The following is a 13,385-nucleotide window of genomic DNA, read 5'->3' on the forward strand; positions in this document are numbered from 1 at the left end:
ATTTTTGTGTTATGAGATATGTATGATGCACTTTATGAGATATTATTGCATGCTAGAGACAGGCTAGGTATTTCATATGTTAGGACTAGAGTGGCCTGATTTGTGATGCCTTAGCCTAGGAATCGTTGTTATATGTGTTATGTTTTGAGTATGTGATGAGTGAGAGTATCCAGTTAGAACCCATGAGGGGTAGAGTTACAGAGTTCGGTGGTACTTTCGAGGATGAGCTGAGAAGTTGGAGTTATCACAGGGAGGGAGTCCTATGTATTCTTCGATGCTCGAATGATGCTTGCTTTGTGCTTTGTGGAACTCTCGATGATGGGAGGCAGCTACCAAGTGAATATGACGATATTCAGGAGGTAGATGGCTGGCATCATTAGGAGCTCTTCAGCAGCTGATAGCAAAGAAGTGGGAGGACGACGGAAGACCCTAGGGAATAACCCTATCCAGATGAGTGCGCTGGTAGAGTAGAGGATTTTGCTGGAGAGCGAGCACGTGCGAAGGGTTTGGTGAAAGAGCAGGTCGAGCAGCTACTTAGGAGCTCTGGGATGGTCCGTGTGGAAAGTATGGGTAGTTGTGGCAGGTAGTATGGGCCCGTACTACTGAAAGCAGAGGACCCATACTTGATACAGGGAGCATCCTGAAGGTCCTAAGGAACGGATTGAGGAGTGATGTTATGGTTCGAGTACCATACATCGGAACAGATTGAGGAGTGATGCTATGGTTCGAGTACCATACATCGGAGCAGATTGAGGAGTGATGCTATGGTTCGGGTACCATACACCGGAGCAGATTGAGAAGGGATGTCATGGGATGAGTACCATGGTTCGTAGCGAACGATGCTTGTGATTATCTTGTTATCCGGTCATGATCGATGAGGTAGAGATCGGACGCTGTGGGTTTAGGCCTGTAGACCATGATTGAGTATGGAGAGGCGTCCCTCGAGAGGAAAGGCGAGTGCCTATCAGAGTATTCTGGTAAGGAGTTAAAGGGAGAGGAAAAAATTTCGGTCTGAGTTGAGCAATCAGTCGATAGAGGAGAGGTCATCTTCTAGGTGGGTGGTGCTATTTATGTTCGTGTGCAAGACACGAGAGGCATGATGTTTTAGTTTTGGGTTTGGGGGTACACCCTCCAGGTCGTTATCGGTGATGATTTCCCCCAGAGTATCAGGTAGCATGTGTGTCACGAGGAAGTGACTTATCGGGAGCAGACAATCAGTTGGGACTGAGGTAGTCGAGGACCACACCACACCTAATTGAGAATAGTAGGTTGTGTTATAGTGGTAGCAGTGGGGAGTTCAGTTGAGTTTTGCAGTGCAGAGAGTTTTCGTCTATGTTGGGAGTGGGTCCCTGTCCTTGGGACAATTCCGGTGTTAGAACATTGATTGATGAGTTGGGGTGAGAGGAACGATGATTTTGCGGTGCAGTATATGAGCCAGGGATGTTATTGAGCAGTTGAGATGCTTAGTGTTAGATTGGTATGAAATTTGGAACGATTAGAGGCAGTCGTGACGAGAAGTTCTTGAGGAGTTCATCAGCGGTTCAGAGTATAGGGGGTTGATTGATTTCCTTAAGGGGGGAATTATCGGGCGTTGCATAGCACTTTCCTGGGGCAGGTACGATTTCGCTGGTGAAAAATAGTCGTGGGTTAGTTGTGTGCTAATTGGTGATGGTTCAAACCCTAAGTGGGGGAGAACCGGGTACAGTATGTAAGGAAGCAAAGATTTGTCAAGAGTAGTTATAAGTGAAGTATAGAGATATGCTGTAAGAAATCATGAGACCAGAGATGTCGGTGATCGAGGAAAGGGGTCAGAGTGAGTTAATGCGGGAAGTACTTGAGGAGGAGGACGAATGTATCCATGACAGGTGATTGGTGTTGTTGCAAGTAGATAGAGAATGATTGGGCAGCCAACTCCCAGGGTCGGTATGCGTATCCTTATTTGGATTTTGAGCGTCGGGAAAAAGGGGTTTCGGAGAATTATCAGTATATTTCGTAGCGTCAGCGTTTTCTCGTATTCCAATCGAGAAATTGTATGCACCGAAGTTGAAATGTGGGAAAAATGTAGATCTAATTATGGGGTTCAGAGGAAATGTATTATTGTGTCTATATGATGCTTGGGGCAGGAGATCAGTGGTTGTGGCAGGATCTTGTGGTGTTCTGTTGGGGTACTCTGAGATATCCGGGTATGATATCTTTATTTAGGAGTTACTAGTGAATCCTGAATTGAATCGACGTGTGGCATATCAAGTATCTGTGGATCTAATGGGAGCCTTTCGAGTATGGGCATCCAGGGAGATTATTTGAGAGAGTGGATTTTCGCAAAGATGGGCATTTGTTATGTTGATTGCCTCCAGAGTCTGTGATGGATATTCGAGCCGTAGTACTCCCTACTCAGAGGGTGTTGTGATATTGCGTGGAGTTGCAGTACTCACTAGATGGCAAGAGAATTTCGATGATGGAATGTTTTTCGAGAAGTGTATGATGTGGAAGAGTTGGGTTTGAGTAGCCCTGGTATTGAGTCTTTGGAGCTTGGATGTTGAGTCGGGGGTCTCCGTCTCTGTCAGGAGATGCGGGGAGATACGCAAGGAATATGCGCAGCAGGAACCAGAGATTAGAGTTGAGACGATCCTTGGTTGGATTGTATTTTTCTCGCATGAGGAAAAGGGGATTTCGTGACCTGCGTGTCACTGGGTCGGGATAGTGGTCACGGGGAGGAAGTTAGTGGGGTATTTGGATCATGATATGGGTGACCTTTGGGGGCTCAGCTGTGGAGCCAATAGCTGACCTGGTACTCAGTCTCGAAGAGGAATATGAGAAATGAGCTTATCATGATGACGTCTGAGGACACATTAGAGAGAGTGAACGATTCAGACGCTCGAAGACATGCTTCGGGCATGTGTATTAGATTTCGGAGGAAGCTGTGGCACGTATTTATCCTTGGTTGAGTTGTTCCATAACAACAACCATCATTAGTGCATTGGTATGCCGCCCTTTGAGCTGTTGCATAGGAGGTGGTGTCGGACCCTCATTTGCTAAGGAGAGGTAACGCATGGACCCGAGAGTCCTTGCGAGCAGACCCAGAGCATGTGCGATACATGGAGTAGTGGCAAGGTCGTCAAAAGGATTTCCCTAGGCAAGGGAAGAGAAAGGTATGTTGGGGCTAGTGAAGCATGGTATGCGATTGCAAGAGGAGAACTCGTGAGAGTTGCTCGGAGAGTGAGAATGAGTCTGTCAGTCGTTCCGAAATGGATAAAGTGGGCTTTGGATCGGGGATCCGGTGATTAAATGGTTTCCTAACCCGTATGGGCCGAGTGATCGTTGAGAATTAGAGCAGAGTTGCATCTTGGGTAATTCTCGGTTACAGGGAGTGGTGGGCAGTACAAAGATCGTGCTTCAGTCGACAGAGCAGATTCAGCAGGTTAAACAGAGGTTATTGATCGCCTAGAGCCGATAGAAAAGTTATGCAGACAGACGCCGGTCCGAGTTTGAGTTTCAGGTCGGCGACTTCGTATTCCTGAAGGTCTCTCCTTGGAAAGGAGTGATTCGATTCAGGAAGAGGGGCAAGTTGGGGCCCTGGTATATTGGGCCTTTCGTGAGATTGCGAGGGTAAGACGGGTGGCCTACCGTTTGGAGCTGCCAACGGAATTCAGATAGATCCACGGCATTTTTTTTCATGTGTTGAAATTGAAGAAGTGTATAGCCGATGAGTCAACAGTGGTTACACTAGAGAACATTTAGGTGGATGCGAGCCTGAATTTTGCTGAGAGACCAGTGGCCATCAGGGATCGGAAGATCAAGGTTCTGAGGAACAAGGAGGTACCTCTGGTGTTGGTTCAGTGGCAACCCCGGAAGGGATCGGAAATGACTTGGGAGCCGGAACGTGAGATGCGGGAGCAGCATCCGGAACTATTTTCAGAGTAAGACTTCGAGGGCGAAGTCTGATTCTAGTGGGGGAGAATTGTAATAGCCCGGAATCTCATGTATTGTTAAAATTATATTTAGGGGGTGTTTTAAGGGGGGGACTCGGCGAGTTGGAGCCAGACTCGCCGAGTAGGATCGCAGACCTGGTCGCGGGTTCGCGACTGGACTCGACGAGTCCAGATAGGGACTCGGCGAGTCTGCGCTGTTTAGCGAAAACCCTAGCCGTTTAGGTTTGGGACGTATAAAGGGGACTTATTGGCCGTCGTTCTTCGTTTTAGCCTTCTGGGAGGAACCCTAAACCGATTGTGTGCATCTGGAGCAAAGCTAAGGGCCATTGGTGATTTTGAAGGAGTTGTTGTGCAAGGAAGAGAAGGGCTTGGCTAAAGGAACAGCAAGGGGGTCACATTCTGAGGATTGGGGACACAGAGAGCACATTATCCAGGTAAGAATTCGTGTATACTCTACTATGGTGATGTATTTAGAGGATTAAGGTTTATGGAACCCTTTTGTGGATAGATTGAATGTTACCCTTGTTCCCCAAACGATTGTAACCCTGTATTAGGACCCTTGGAGGTCCAGAATATCCCATGTCTGTGCATTTCGGGAATTGGTGAAGGTTTTGGATTGAAATCCTTATGCCTTAGGTCAACATGTGAATTATAAGTCTCGGGGTGTAGCATGAGCACCTAAATGAAGACCTTACGTGATGGACCAGTCTAGGAGGGCCAGACCTATGAAGGGTCGGAGCAGTTGTGACCTTAGGAAGTAGTTTGAGCGGCTGCATGGCATGGACTCGCCGAGTCAGATGAGCAGACTCGGCGAGTAGCTTGAAGAATAACTGGGACTCGTCGAGCTGTTCCTCAGACTCGGCGAGTGGAGTCGGGGTGGCCCCACGATTCTTCCAGGAGTAACTCATCGAGCCAAGGAGGATACTCGATGAGTAGAAGGGAAACCTTAGAGGACTGGAGGACGACTAGACTCGCCGAGTCGCCAGAGTACTCGCCGAGTCCGGTCGAGTTGACCGTGGACCGTCGACCAGAGTTGACCTATGTGTAATTTCTTAGGGTCAGTTGTCTTGAAAGATAAAAGTGTTAATAAGGGATGCACGATATTATCCAGGGAGTCTGTAGCTCGGCGGATCGAGTACGAGTGATTTCAGGAGTTGCTAGCTTTCAGTATCCACGAGGTGAGTCTTCTCACTATACTGTACCCAGAAGGGTTTGACTGTGTGACCGGAAGGTCAGGTATATTATGTAATATATGTGCTATATGTGGTAAGTTAATTGTTATGCGTGCTGTGTATGTTTATGGGCCGGAAGGCAATATGTTATGGGCCGGAAGGCGAATATGTTATGGGCCGGAAGGCGATTATATTACGGGCCGGAAGGCGCTGTGTTGTGGACCGGAAGGTCAGGGCCTGGAAAGGCGTATATGCGTAAGTTGTATATTGGGGAACTCACTAAGCTTCGTGCTTACAGTGTTTTGTGTTATGTTGTTTTCAGGTTCTTTCAGTAACATGGGACGGCACCGGCTCGATTGTACACGCCAGAGAAAGAGTTATATGTTGGGGGATCCTGGTTTTCTATCCAAGTGAAAATGAAACTATGTTTTGTAATTCAATTATGTATGAGATTTTAAACAAGTGTTTTAATATTAAAATGATTATTTTAAACGAAAATTTTGTCTTGAAGATTTCGGTGTTACAAACACTCTTGCTTAGACTCGCCGAGTTGTATGAACAACTCGCCGAGTCTGTTCTTGATCTATGAAGATTGCCTTAAACTCGCCGAGCCAGGCCATGACTCGCCGAGTCCTACCATGGGTGAGTTCAGCTTCTAACTCACCGAGTCACACCTTGTGACTCACTGCTCAAACTCGATACAACAAAAAGGGGACAACTCGGAGACTCGGGAGCAGACTCGTCGAGTCACATGAACGACTCGCCGAGTCGTTGCCATGCACCCATTAATTACCCCGATTTGTTCGATTCCAGTCCATGCCATTCACAGATCTGGGCTTCTAGGACACGAATCACACGTAAAGTTTCCAACTTTACGTGTAGATATTCACCAATATGGATTTTAGGGTTCAAAATGCCTCAAAAGGGTAGATCTAGGGTGAACAAGCCACATGGGTCCATAAAGCTAACAGATCTGAGCTCCTGGAGCTCAATCATGCCTAGATCTAGAGGCCAATCAATTTATTACGAAACATTATGCACATACTAGCTTGGGGAATGGCTCAAGAATGTCTTAAATGAAACCTTAAGCATAGAAATAGGGGGAAAATGGGGTATACCTCAATGAAACTACTGAAAGAACACAATGATGCTTGGATGGCTCTCCTTCCTCTTGATCCACTTCTCCTTCTTGCCTCAAAGCATTTAACAACACACACAATAGCCTCAAACTCTCAAGGAACAAGCTTAGAACGAGGGTTGGGAGCTCTGGGGGTGAATGGGGGCTGGCATTGGGCGGGTATGAGGTTTAAATAGGGTGCAAACCCCTGAAACTTAGGGTTTCATCCAACAACGGTGACTCGCCGAGTCCAGGATATGGACTCGCCAAGTTGCCAACTTAAACGTGTCCTGGGTCTCGCCCCTACTCGCCGAGTCCAAGGCTAAAAATGGAAAATACTTAAATAAGATTTACATACCAGGAACCAGGTGCTACACTCTATCACTCTAGTGATCTCTTCTTACGAATACAACTTATCTCATGTTATCTAAAAAGATATTGTTGTTGTTATCCAATTTTGATTGATATAGCCCTCATCTTCCCGATTTAACGACTACAAAAGGGCCCTTCGCCTAACTCCCCCGGAATATCGAAACCTTCATCTCTCATAAACATCCAGCACGGACCTTTGGGTCATCTCTCGCTGTGGAACTCCAAAACACACACCAGAGGAGTGTTATACTTCCCGAAACTGTATCACAAGTATTTACAGGAGAGCTTTCGGGAATGTCATACAACAGACAAGGTTCAAGCACGGGAGCTTGGGATGGATACAACCAGGTGCGAGTCCTACTTTGAACTTCGGGCCAAGGTTGCCTAGAAGGACGAGTAAATGTCCTACCAACCGAAAAGGCCTAGTCGCGTAAACCAAACCCAGATGCCTCCTACCGAGCTACAAGAACTGTCAGGTCAAATCTTTCGAACTACTCAACAATGAAATTATAGAACCAAGCTTCTCACCCTGGAAGGCTCCGGTCTTATTCTTCAAATAGAAAGGCAAATTGCTCGTAGTTCCATCTACGTCAGAGGCCCCGACAATATCTCCAGTAGAAACCTTTACTATCTGCCTCGCATAGACGAATAGACCAAACAATTGCAAGGAACAAGGTACCTTCAGGAGCTAGACCTGAAATCTGAATATCACCAGTCGCGAGTATTGGAGAAGGATGACCGAGGACAATCCTCCAAGTTCGATATGGACACTGCAAGTCCGTAGTAATACCCCTCGGATAGGACCAGCCACTCGCAATATTCATGAACTTAATGAATATGAGATGCCATTCTTACTAAGATCAGTTCATCATTGTCATTGTAAAGGACTTGCTTATCTACCCTCGTAGTAAGAAGGAAACCAAGGAGAACAGCTGCAACCAACCGTGGAAAAAATATAATCAAAGAAACCTTACCCGAAATTCTCTAGATTCGAGCTTTGGAATTAAGAAGTCAAATTCCTGAGGCACATCATCATAAATGTGGAAATTCTTAAGGACCCTTACAATTGATCAAAAACCGTTGAGAAACGGTTAGCACCAAAAGCGTCAGCAGGGATACGCCAAAATTCTGGGCCTCGCTGACCTACAGCCTTAGTTCCTTCAGAACTTCTCGTAAATTTCGGAAACCCCTTACGACTTTGACCCTGAAGGGAGCAACCCTTGATAGTGAAGAGAAGCAAGAGGGAGAAACCCTTAGGACTCCAAAATAAGAGACCAATTTCCTTTGGAAGCTTCACTCTAGGAAGGCTTAGTGCGCTTCAGAAGGAGTGGAAAGCTAAAACCCAGACATTTATGCCTTTCGAGATACTGGTCAGAATCAGCCCTGTAACTCGCAACTTCAATCTACTCCCGCGAGCGTGGTAAAGTACATTCTACCCATCACGTCCTAAACTTGCAGAAGTATCTATCCGACGAGACTCTTGTAATCCCCCTCGACGAGATCGAGTTCCACAAGAGCCTCACCTTCGTGGAAGTACCGCAGTTACCATACACCAAGAGGTCAAACGGACGAAGCAACGCCGCTTCCCATTAAGTGAAGGTTCATTGGAGTACTAACCAAGAACCTGGAGTCACTTGGGAGCGCGAGAATCAGTCGATTAAGAAGTATCCCCACCTCTTGACTTGATTATTCATGCCTACTCCATACCTAAATTCAAATTTCGGGACGAAATTCCCTCTAACGGGGGGATGATGTGACAACCATAAATTTTTGGTCAAGTTAAATGTGACAACCCGAAATTTCCATTTGTACGAATGTTATCTATTCAATAGAAGCTAGTCCAGTTTCAGTGAGTTTCAGACTTTTCCGTACAAGTTTGAGTACATTAGGGTTTACGTTTAAGGTGATATCAGGAGAGTGGATACTCCTGGGTTTGTGAAATTTGTACATTCCAAGTTTCATAATGTTATAGTCCAACTTCCGGAATAAAAATATTTTCTGTCAAAATATTTCAGGACTATAAATAGATTTCTAAATTTAATTAATTCATTATTCACAATTCCAACTAGAGAAAAACCATTTTCTCTCTCACGGAGCTTCGGGTTTTCATCCCAGATTGTGAGTCTACTTTCTTAGATGTGTTTTATTACTTGTGTTGAAGATAATAGAGTTGCGTCTTGGGCCCTTTTGTATTTCAACCGGATTGGGCTTGTCAATCCGTATTCAGCTAGATTAGCCTTATTTTTATTAGAAAAACTGTTAGGGTTTCATTATAAATATATGCATGCATGTATACGTATGAAAACGGTCCTCACTCTCATTGAATATTGTAAACCCTAAAATCCTCTACAGTTGACGTTCTTCATCGAGCTCTTCTGAGGATTGTTTATTGAATCATTCGACACTTTTTGATTCATTAGCTTGTTCTTAATTATTTACTTAGTCATTCATTTACCTGTTTCATTGATCTAATCGATCTTTAAGTTTATTGTAAACTCATCAATTGGTATCAGAGCAGGAGGCTGTGTAATTCATACACTTATTTTCTGTGAAAAAGCTTCGATTAGGGTTATTCAGCATTCATTAATATTTATTGAGCCGTCATCTCTTAATTGACGTATCTCAATATTTATTACCTTTGCCCTAATTCGATATATTACAAGTCTGATCTTTGAACAGGTTATTCGATCAATTATGGACGAGTCTCAATCCAATCCCATCAACATTTCAAACAGCATTGGATCAACGACAAAGATTCCCATCATCTACACACATGATTATGAAGTCTGGGCGAATCACTTTGAAGATTATGTTATAGGATCTGAGGATAATGGATACCTCATCTGGGAAGCAATTATCTCTGGACCGTTTTCTCATTCAGCAACTTCAAGGATTATTAAAACTCAAAAGGAGTATAATGATCTCCTGAAAGATGTTAAAGATGTAGCGCAAGATGAAAAAGTTAAATTTTAGTGCAATATCAAAGCGCTAAGATTGATTAGATTTGCTCTTCAATCCGATACCTTCAGGTTGGTAAGTTCATGCACAACTACTAAAGAGATATGGGACAGGCTACGTGAATTGTACTCTACAGATGAAGACCTTGAACACTCCATTCAAACCTTACTTCTGTCTGAGTTTGGTGAATTCAAGCAAGGAACCGAAGAAACAGTGACTCAAACGTTTGATCGCTTCAATCATCTTCTTAGCAAGATGATCAAGCATGACATCGAAAGAAAGCTGATTGAACAGAAGGTTACTTTTTTAAATGGACTCAGGTCTGAGTGGAGATCAATTGTGTCCACAGTTAAAGCACACGAGCAATTCAAATCCTATTCTTTGGCGAAACTGGTGGGTATTCTAAAATCTCAGGAAAAGATCGTGCTGCAGGAGAAGACCGTGGTTTCAAGTCTGGGTTCATTAGCACTCCTGTCGAAAAGCAAAGCTGTGATAGAGGACGAAGATCTCAACTTGGATGATTATGATCTCACATCTGAAGACTATGCTATGATGGTGTCAAACCCTAAGAGATTCATCAAGAAGAAATTCCCCACCAATAGGAACCGGAACTGGCAAGTAAGCTATAGCACTGAAAAGGTCAAAGATGAACCGAAAGCTGAAGAAGCAAAGAAGGAACCGAAGGCTGAAGGAGATTCTGGAGTGAGCTGCTATTATTGTGGAGGAAAGAACCACTACGCAAAAGATTGTGTCCTCAAAAAGATGGCAGAAAAGAATGAAGAAAATGATGAAGAAGCTGTGTTGATGAAAAAGCTTGATGAGTTAAGGAAGAAGAAATCTGCTGCTAACCCTTCCATGAATGCTTTAATTGTGCAGGGCTCTGTAGCTGATGATGAGTTTGGTGGCGTGGAGGTTTGGTCAACCGACTCTGAAGATGATGAAGTGAGGAAGCCTTCACATGGAAAGGCCTATGTAGCGAAAGAAGAGAGCAGTGAAGGAAAATGCTTGATGGTGTCTGATGTTTCGCAGATGAGAGGATACAACACAGATGGTGGGAATGATGACAAAGAACAACAGAATCTGTGCTTTACCGCCAAACCACTCAGCGATCAGTTCAACGAACTTGATGAACTGATCAAGAAGGTACAATCAGTTTTTGTCTCATTTAAAGTCCCACAATGTTCATATGAAAAGGAATTAAAAAGTGTTAATTCAAGAATCTCTCATCTAGATAGTAGCTTAACTCAAACTCGGGTCACCAATTCTAACCTAACTGAACAATTAAGCAGGGTGTCTTCAAAGAGTGAGGATGTTAATCCAACATATTTATATGGACTGGACAAAATTGAATCTTTCATAAAATCCAAGGACCACAAGAATATGCTCAAAAATCTTTTGGATGAAATGATAAACTGAATCTTAGAACCGAAACTATACAAAAATTTGACTCACTGAATGTCAACTTAAGCTCGGAAAATAAAATTGATGTTGAAAATGCATCTGAGCTTAATGAGGACGATAACATGAGTGAAATTTCTGTAGAAGACACAGTTGATTGCTCAGAATTTGTCAAAAATGAACCCGAGAACCATAAAAATCTTATCTTAGAAAATTCTGTGGAATTCGCTCGGTTGTCCCAACAAAAGTCCCCGATTCTTGTAGAGAAGGCAGTTGTATACCAAAAAGTTAGGACCACTCCGAATCAAGTATACAAAGTCACTGGTGTAACCGAACATCAGACTGCTGAACTAACAGCTATTGTGAATGAGGACAATCCTGATGGGTGTGATGAGTTCTTCTGGTCGGCTCCCATTGACAATGCTGATGAAACGGTAGGTCTGTCTGAAAGGACTTCATGGAAAAGCAAAGGCAGATACGTTCCAGAACCTTTTAATAAACCTGATTGCTTTAACGTGGAAAGTACCAGTGGAACGAAAGATATTCCTCAAGAGAAAGAAATTCCTGCAAAAGAAGTCAAATCTCCAAGAAAAGCAACATCGGTGCAGAGTGGTTCAACTAATGAACATAAAGCTAACGTCCATCATCATCCAAAGCAGATGAGAAGTCAAAAACGGGAAAGGAATCAGAGATACAGGAAAAATCTCTCCGAAAGAAAACAGTTTTGGCGATCGCAAAATGCCTATTTCTCACATCAAGACAGGAATTTAAAACCAGCGAAAAATCCTGATGGATCGACGGAGAGCAACAATGACCGAACGCAGAGTCTCGGTTCTGAGCAGAACAACAACCGAAAGCAGAGGTTCGGTTCTAAGCAGAACAACAACCAAAAGCAGATGTTCGGCTCAGCGCACAACAACAACCGAACGTATAGATTCGGTTCAGAGAATGATTTCAACCGAAAGCACAGGTTCGGTTCAGGAATTAAAAGAGGTCAAAACTCTAAAGGTGGTCCTTCCATTAATGAAAAACAAATGAGTTACCCAGTCTCTTCTCGTACTAACACTTCTAATTCCTCACAATCCTCTGTCTCTTCTCGTCCTCGAGTCCACTCTGCTTCTTCTCAAAAATCTCAGTCTTCAGCTGATCAAAAATGGAAAAGGAAGGTTTCAAACACTGAATCAAAATCCATTCTGAAACCATCAAATCCAAATCAAATCAGAGTTTACACCATCAAAAGAAAAGATAATACAACACTAATTAAAAGAACATATGTTGTTGACATCTCTCTTACTATTCCCGCAAACAACTCACGAGGACCCAAAAAGCTCTGGGTTCCTAAATCTGCTTAATTTTTGCAGGTTATTAGTGACGAGCAGTATGACGAAGAATGGTACATTGATAGTGGCTGCTCGCATCACATGACAGGGAGGAAGGAAGAACTCAGGGAATTCAGATCTCTTTCCAATGGTGGTAATGTCAAATTTGGGAACAATTCCTTCGGAACAATCAAAGGCTACGGGATGATTACAAACGGTGATTTCTCAATTAGGAAAGTTGCATATGTAGAGGGATTGCAACACAATCTCATGAGTGTATCTCAGCTTGTTGGAGGTACTGGTCTCAAAGTCTCATTCGATGATGAAGGTTCGGAAATTATTAAGAAGAAGACGAACAAAGTTATTCTCCAATCAGAGCGCAAAGGTGAAATGTTTCCCCTGAATCTCAAACCAATCAAAGGAAACCCAGCCATCTGTCTGTTATCCAAGGCACCATCTGACGAAAGCTAGTTGTGGCACAGAAGACTCTCTCATCTCAACTTCAAAGATATCAACAAACTCGTCACTGGAAGTCATGTGAGGGGTCTCCCATTGCTCAAATATGACAAAGATCATCTGTGTGCTGCATGCGAAATGGGAAAGCAGAGTCGTCAAAGTCATCCATCCATAATAAACACCAAAGTCGTTGAACCACTGGAATTACTTCATATTGACTTATGTGGTCCATCTTCTGTAGAAAGCATTGGTGGTAACAAGTATATTCTTGTTATTGTTGATGACTTTTCACGTTTTACATGGGTGTTCTTTCTGAAGCTTAAATCTGAAGCAACTCACAAGCTAAAAGTGTTCATCAAGCACATTGAAGTACAGCTGAAGAAGGTCGTTCGCAACATCAGAAGTGACAATGGGTTGGAGTTCAAAAATAAAGAATGTGAAGAATTCCGGGAAGAAAAAGGGATTAGTCACAACTTCTCAGCTCCTTACACACCTCAACAGAACGGAATCGTTGAAAGACGAAACCGATCCTTATGTGAAGCTGCCCGAACAATGCTAAGTTTTGCTTCCTTACCTTTATATTTTTGGGCTGATGCTATTTCTGCTGCTTGTTTTACACAAAACAGGTCGTATCTTAACAAACGCTTCACTCTCACTCCTTATG

The sequence above is a fragment of the Lactuca saligna genome, chromosome 3 (genome assembly GCF_052625555.1).
Source record: "Lactuca saligna cultivar CGN05327 chromosome 3, ASM5262555v1, whole genome shotgun sequence".
NCBI classification, from domain to species: Eukaryota; Viridiplantae; Streptophyta; class Magnoliopsida; order Asterales; family Asteraceae; genus Lactuca; species Lactuca saligna.